Below are 7,242 nucleotides of genomic sequence, written 5' to 3'. Positions count from 1 at the left end.
CAAGCTTCGCCAGAACAAAAACATCGGCGGAGAGAAAGCTTCGGGAACAGCTTGTTGCTGAATAGAAAAGTTCTGCTAACCTCATCGAACAAGTGGATGAACTGAAGAGAAACACAGAAAAGACTGAAAGGGAGTTTGAGGAGTTCAAGATACAGCAACAGGACGAATACAATAAGCTACGTGAGGATATCATGCGCTTCAGCTCTTCTGGTAACTCTCAGTCATCAACTCTGTTGGGTTGATATAGTGAACATTTGTGGTTTGATGTGTGTACTCGTGTGCTGGTTTGATGTGGTGAAACTATCAGCGGGTCGCTGCTGATGTGTAAACAGTAATATATTGTTTTTGATTGTCATGATGAATAGTTATGTAGACATCGTCGAATAATTATATAGTCAATCTGTGCAGCAGTGATGATCTTGAATTAATTTTATGATGAATTGATATTTGGGCACGTGGTAGAACTTGGGCAGGCCACGTGATCAAATAAAAATGCGACACGTGGACGAGCCAGTGCATGGCACTTGAAATAGCCATGGCACGACACGTGGGCTAATAAAAATTGAACATATGGAAGGAAGCCATCAAGACATGTGGCCGAATAAAAAAACAAAATGTGGATGGACAGCACCATGACACGTGGTCCAATACGAAATAGCCACGTGGACCAATAAAAATACGACGCATGGTCCAATGAAGAAATGACACGTGACTCAACCGCAACACGACACGTGTGCCAGTAGAAAATAGACATGTGGAACAACAGGGGCCTGACACGTGGTCCATTAAGAACCTAAAATGTGCAAAAACTAGAGATGTCCAAGTTATCCAATAACAAGGTGACATGTATCCGAACCATCTCCAATGCAACCGGCTATAGTAGGTACACGTGGAAAAGCATCTCCAACGAAAGCAACCGACAGCGTGGCTACACCCTACCACGCATGCCAAAGTAGTTCTACGACGATTTCATCATAGAATTGCAAGAATGACGTGACTTCTATGATGAACCATTTTTTGTCATAAATTCGTTATAAAACTGAAATTATGACAAATTTGGCTCCTTCAGTGATGAAAGTTGGTCGTCACAGAAGTGGATATTCCTAGTAGTGGTGGTTGAGGGAGAGGGAGGAGGGGCCGGTGAGAGAGAGAGGAGTGAGAGGGTCGGTGTGGGAGAGAGGCCACGGTGCATCTGGTGAGGGAGGTCGCGGTGCGTGGCTGAGAGAGAGTTTGGATGGGTGGGAATGAAACCCTAAGTGGCTAAGTGCGGTATATATACACTAAGCGCGTTATCGGGCCGAGATGGGTTGTTTGGGCTCCGAGATGGGCCAGTATTATCTGAGGCGGGCCTTATAGTCTATCCACCTCGGTTAATGTATTAACTGAGGCGTTTGCGTTAGAACAACCGCCTCGGTTAATCGATATTAACCGAGACGAGCATTTTAAGGTGGTGGTTGTTGTAACCGCCTTGGTTAATAAAAAATGACTGTCTCGGTTAATCCGAGGCGGTTGAAATTCGTGTCCGCCTCCGAGGCCTATTTCAAAGCGCCTCCCAAATTTATTTTGTAGTCGTGGTTATGTTTTGAGAAATAGCTGGAGTAAACTAATAAAGCTTTAAATTGATATAAGATACTTAGACTATAGTGATATGGCATAGTTAAGGAGTCTGTCTATCTCAAATTCGAGTGTTTGAGAGGGAAGGCGCACCCAATTTTTTGTACTAGTCTTCTTCCTCCTCCCGCTGCTCGCCGTCGCCCGCCGGCCACCGCCCTCGCCATTGGTATTGCTCATCTTCTTCATTGGCACAAATCATAAATCACAAGAAACATTTTTTTCTATGAAAGGATAAGGACAAAAGTTGGGGGAGAGGCTCGCCGGAACCCTAGCCATCGCCGTCGTCATTTTCGTCTCTGGTGGGCATAGATCCAGGAGGAGGAGCCCGCCTACCTATTCGGCGCCGGCGCCGCCGGAGGGGAGAGAGGGAGGATCTGTGTGGGGGTTGGGAGGGACGGTTCCATGGCAGGCGCGAGAGTGGAGGGGAGGCGGATCGTAGTCCTCGGGACCACCCGGGAGAGGAGAGGAGAGGGGAGGGGAGGGGATGGGAGGAGAGGAGAGATCGGACGTTCCAGTGAGCTACACGCGTCAAATCGCTAGGGATAGAAAATCGCGCGTGGGATAGAGGGGAAACGCGCGAGTGTTGTTTAGCATTCTTCTTGTTAAGAACATATAGCATTGGTCTTGTACAAAATTAATTTCTAGTGAAGATTAGTTGTATTAAACCTCCCTTTTCCTCATTAGCAGCAACGAGCACAAGTACTACCAGTACTTCACGGGACTCCAGATCTTAGAATGAGACACATTAATTATGATTTAACTTTCATTTAAGATTAATCCAATTGAAGATAAGCTAAGTTCAAAAAAATGAAGATAAGCTATAGGAAGGATAGGAAATTAGGGAGAAGAGAAAACCCTCAGACTTCTACTACAAGCACAAAGCAGGCTTTTATTACGCTGTTGTACATAATTAGTCCTGGGCCGGGGCTAAGGGCCCAACTAATTGGGACGTTGGATTGACGCTGCGCGAATCTCGACGAACTGCCAGTTCCCGTCCTCATCCAGCGGAAGGCAGCTGTGCCAGCTCAACTGCTCGAACCCGCATGCGTGGGAATCAGGGCAGCGGAGAAGAGGAGGCTGCGCTCTCGGCCATGGCGAGCTCTTCTGACCCCGACAAGCTCATGAGCAAAGCCGACAAACTGTGAGCCCTGCGTTTCTCTTATGCCGCCTGCAGTTTCCTTCGAGTTCTCCTGCTTCGTTTGACCCGCGAGCGACCCCGATTGCTGTTACGCGTGTGTTCTTTCAGAATGGGGATTTCATTTCGTTTAGGCTGACAAATCGAGCTGTCTGGGCCTTTAGTGCATCGAATTAGATCCCTCCGATTTCTAATTCTTAGCCCGATCGTATCGAGCGTTCGTGTGGATGTATCTTGAGCGATCAGGGAATTCCTAGATCTAGTCTTGGCGTCTCGCTGTTGGACGAAATTTCACTAGTTCTTCCAAAGATATGACGTTGGTTTCGGGATCTTTCATACGACCTGATCTCAAGTGATTGGTGGAGTAAGCTTCGATCTTCGAGTAGTAGTTTCGGAGGCTTGGAAGAGTTCCCCTACAGCACTACCTATTTCCGGTTTCACTTTAAGAGGGCTCATCAGCTCCCCTAGTAACTTGGTTTTATGCTAATTTGGTCGAATTGTGCTCAGTGGCATGCCAAATCTGCACGAAAAGACAATAAAATGGCAATTTCGTTTAGATCCAAAATGTGGGGGAATTCCTGATGTTACACTCCCCTAGATAATTAGATCATATTCCATTACCTTTCGATTTTTGACACATATGCAGACATGGGTGAATGCGTACCATTCCTTGTGGTAGAGTATGCCACTTCAGCAATGGCTATGCGATGTAGCTTCAAGGCCTTGTAAGTGCATTGTTTGGGAGTATATGCTGTGCCGAACCAACCTTATGTAGATTTTAGCTTGGACCACATGACGAACAAAAGCACCTGGTGTTGTCCTTGTCTTGCATAAAAGTTGACCTCTCACTGGCCCTTGGCTCTACAAGATTTATTAGTTCATTCAAAACGGGCACCCGGATGTACACTGCTTGAACAGGGAAACTGTCAAATGGTGAATGGTGGTGCTGGGTTGGTTTTTTTGGGGGGGGGGGGGGGGGGGGGGGGGGAGTTTTATTTGATTTCCTTGAACATAGCAATATATCAGTATGGTCATTTCTTTACCATTAAAAATTCTTTTCTTATAGTGTGTGTGTGTGTGTGTGTGTGTGTGATTGACTGCTGCATAGTATGTCTGCTGGTTTTCCTGCTTTTACTTCTATTACTTTTATCAATGTGACACCTAAAAGGGTCCTGTTTCAGCAACCTATAATTCTCTGTGTAAGGCACGTTCCCTCAAAATTTCTTGAATATACCCTTTCTCGCAGAACAAAATTGAGTTTTACAAGGTGGAATGCTGATTGGAAAAGTGCTACTTCCTTGTATGAGCAAGCTGGTCGGTGACTTTACCATCCTCCTTATTTTTCTTGATAGCAATTTTTTCACCGGGGAGTATATAAGTGAAATTCATTTCTTCTTTAAAGCAATTGCGTATAGGTTCAGAAAGGACAATGAGAAAGCAAAAGATGCATTTGAGAAGGCCTCAAAAGGACAGGAAATGATCTCCTCGTATCCTTCGGAAATTTCTCTGCAGTTTTGGTTTTTTAATTTTTCATATCATTATACAATTACCTAGTGTACCCTTAGCTAATGTCATAGACCATGGGATGCTGCTAAGCATATGGAATCTGCTGCTGCTTTAGCAAAGGAGCTTGGACACTGGAATGAAGTATCTGATTTCTATCACAGAGCTTCAGAATTATACCGTGAATGTGGAAGGCCACAACCTGCATCCGATGCTCTAGCAAAGGGTGCCAGGTAAATTTAAATGACACCTCCTACAATTGTGACATTATGGATGCTTATGTTCTAAACATAATATTATGAAACCAGTGCATTGGAGGAGAAATCTCCAGAAGAAGCTATTAAAATGTATGATGAGGCTTGTTCAGTTCTGGAAGAAGATGGAAAGGAACAGATGGCTTTTGACTTGTATCGTGCTGCAGCAGCTTTGTACATCAAGATGGAGAAGTAAGATCACCTTGATGCTTGCTTATATTAATTTCAATCTATAGCCTCACCTTTGCATCTGTATGCTCTCTCATTCATGTTTTCCTTGGAACATTTTGATGTTCATTCTTCATTGTTCTTACATGTGAATTAAGTGACACCTTGAATGTTTTGAAATATACATTAAGGGCCTAAAGTGACACCTTGAATTGTCTTCTGAACCTAACACCTAGGAACTCTCTTATCATTTAGCATTGCAAGTAACTATTAACATGACCATCTTACAATTCACCCCCATCTTTGTCCATTGGACAGATATTCAGATGCTGCTGCCTTCTTTTTAAGACTTGGTTCAGCTGCCGATAAGTGCAATGCCATCAATAGCCAATGCAAGGTAATCCTTTTTTTCTAACTAATAACTGAAATGTGCTTACATAATTATTCAGAAACTCCATGTGTATTATTGATTTGAGAATTTTATAAATTGGCACATTATATTTGTATCTTGCAGCTTTGTCTGTGATCATTTCTTGAAAACAAAACTTGCTTCATGAATGTCTTGAACACAAACTTGTCTCATTCAAAATTCGTTTCTGGCATTCAGGCTTATCTGAGTGCGATCATCATCTATCTTTATGCACATGACTTTCAGCAAGCTCAGAAATGCTACAATGACTGCTCAGAGTAAGTTGTACATTGGTGAAATTTTGTTTTTTGTATAATAATATTTGTGTCCATGTGCCATTTTTCTCCCATCAAACCGTGAAGTGTAAAGGAAAACGTTTCATTATCGTTTAACAGGGTTCAAGCCTTCCTCAATAGTGACCAGAATCGATGCGCAACAAAACTATTGTCTGCTTATGAGGAAGGTGATGCTGAAGAAATCAAACGCATTCTCTCAATCAAGTGCCTTCAATCACCTTGACCATGTGGTAATTATTTTCATTTCCTCTATAAAAAGCAATGCATGCTGAATTGTATCAGCAATGGAATAGTGTCTAAATGGATCAGAAGTTGCCATCTGGTGTTGCATGTCCATAAAATGGCGAACAAGGAGCTGGGAATATCATTTGTAGAACCTGTTCTTTCTAATCTCCATATACACAACGAGCCTTGAATCTATCGGGAGTCATGCTGCATCGTGTAGTGATGTGCACAGATGGTGTATCTTCCGTTTCTGATGTTCACCGATTTCAGCAGTGATGTGCATGGTGCCTTCATTATTCATAGAACCAATATTGTGAGAAAAGAAACCTTGATTAACTGTATTTCCGTTTAGCACTTCTGCACTTGTCTTACTACCGCATCATCAAACGTCCCATATATTCTCTAGTCTAGAACAGTTTGCATTCATTCTGATGTAATGTTTGCCTGGCTGATTGTATTTCTATACTACTTGGTTGGTGCCTGTGTATGCTTGGGATTTGTGGTAACAGTTGGTTCCGTACATTAATTCAGGTAATTAGGCTTGCACGAAAGCTACCGACTGGTGATCTGCAGGCCATTAAGAAAGCTGATGATGGCGAGGAATCCTTGGACGAGGATGACCTGACTTAAAACGATCTCCCGAGCCAAAAGTTTGCCCTCGGCGAGCGGTAACAGCTGTAAAAAGAAGTTATGCGAGTTACATACTAAAAACTTGTGGGCAGCATTCCCGCATCTATAACATGAAATTTGTAGGGCTCAATCTGCTGTATCTGTAGTGGTTGTTTGGTGTTACCGAGACTTTATTGATATATTTATGGTGCCCTGTGCTGTATGATTCTTGCAAATCCAGCATGATGTATAAGTTGGACAAGCATATGCAACTGTAGCTTTGCAGTGAGCTAGTGACCCCATGCTTCCCTCGGAAGTAGGCCTGCACATTCGGTAAAATCGGTTGTCAAGAATTTCGGTGGTGAAATGGTAAGCGAATTCGGTTAATTAGACCATGTTACTATAGCATCATATAAGCTAATTATAGGCTAATTAGGATTAATAGATTCGTCTCACCAATTAGCCACCTGCTTATGCAATTTGTTTTGAAATTACTTCACATTTGGTCCTTCTAAGTAGCTTCTAAACATATATAGTGCTAATTTTTATGCAATTGGTTTTTTACATAGAGGGTGCAGACGAGCTTGGATCTTTGCTGATACTGCACCTGAGTATTTTACTGCCGTGCGTAGTTATGACTGCTTACTGGTTTGTGGTTACAATGAAGCATAGCATCAATAGATGCGACCAGCAGACACGGATTAATTAAGGTCCGTGGACATCAACGAAATGCTCTGGGACGAAGTATTACGAGATGCAAACTCTGATTATCTCAAAAGCACAAACTCTGACGCGTATTTTGTTACAATGTTACATCACCACACAACACAAAATGACAGGTAGCTAGAAACCACGAAAGGTACATGACAAAGACATGAACGTGGCAACTTGTTGGGCTCATGAGCAGGAGCTGCCCCGAGCCGCACCCATGCTTAGCCTAGCTCGCGCACGATCACGGAGACTTATCGGACTCGCGAGCCGGAGGGAGGCCAGGAACGACGGGCGGGAGCCGCACCACGGGGCTGAGCA

At 43.5% G+C, this 7,242-nt stretch overlaps 1 pseudogene; it reads left to right on the top strand.

Annotated features, from left to right (window-relative positions):
* Positions 1 to 2,597: 2,597 nt before the first annotated feature.
* On the top strand, positions 2,598 to 6,480 carry LOC136493738 (gamma-soluble NSF attachment protein-like; annotated as a pseudogene).
* Positions 6,481 to 7,242: the final 762 nt, after the last annotated feature.

The sequence above is a fragment of the Miscanthus floridulus genome, chromosome 11 (assembly GCF_019320115.1).
Source record: "Miscanthus floridulus cultivar M001 chromosome 11, ASM1932011v1, whole genome shotgun sequence".
Lineage (NCBI taxonomy): Eukaryota > Viridiplantae > Streptophyta > Magnoliopsida > Poales > Poaceae > Miscanthus > Miscanthus floridulus.
Note: the sequence above shows the minus strand (reverse complement) of the source record. Positions and strands in the feature narration are given on the sequence as shown.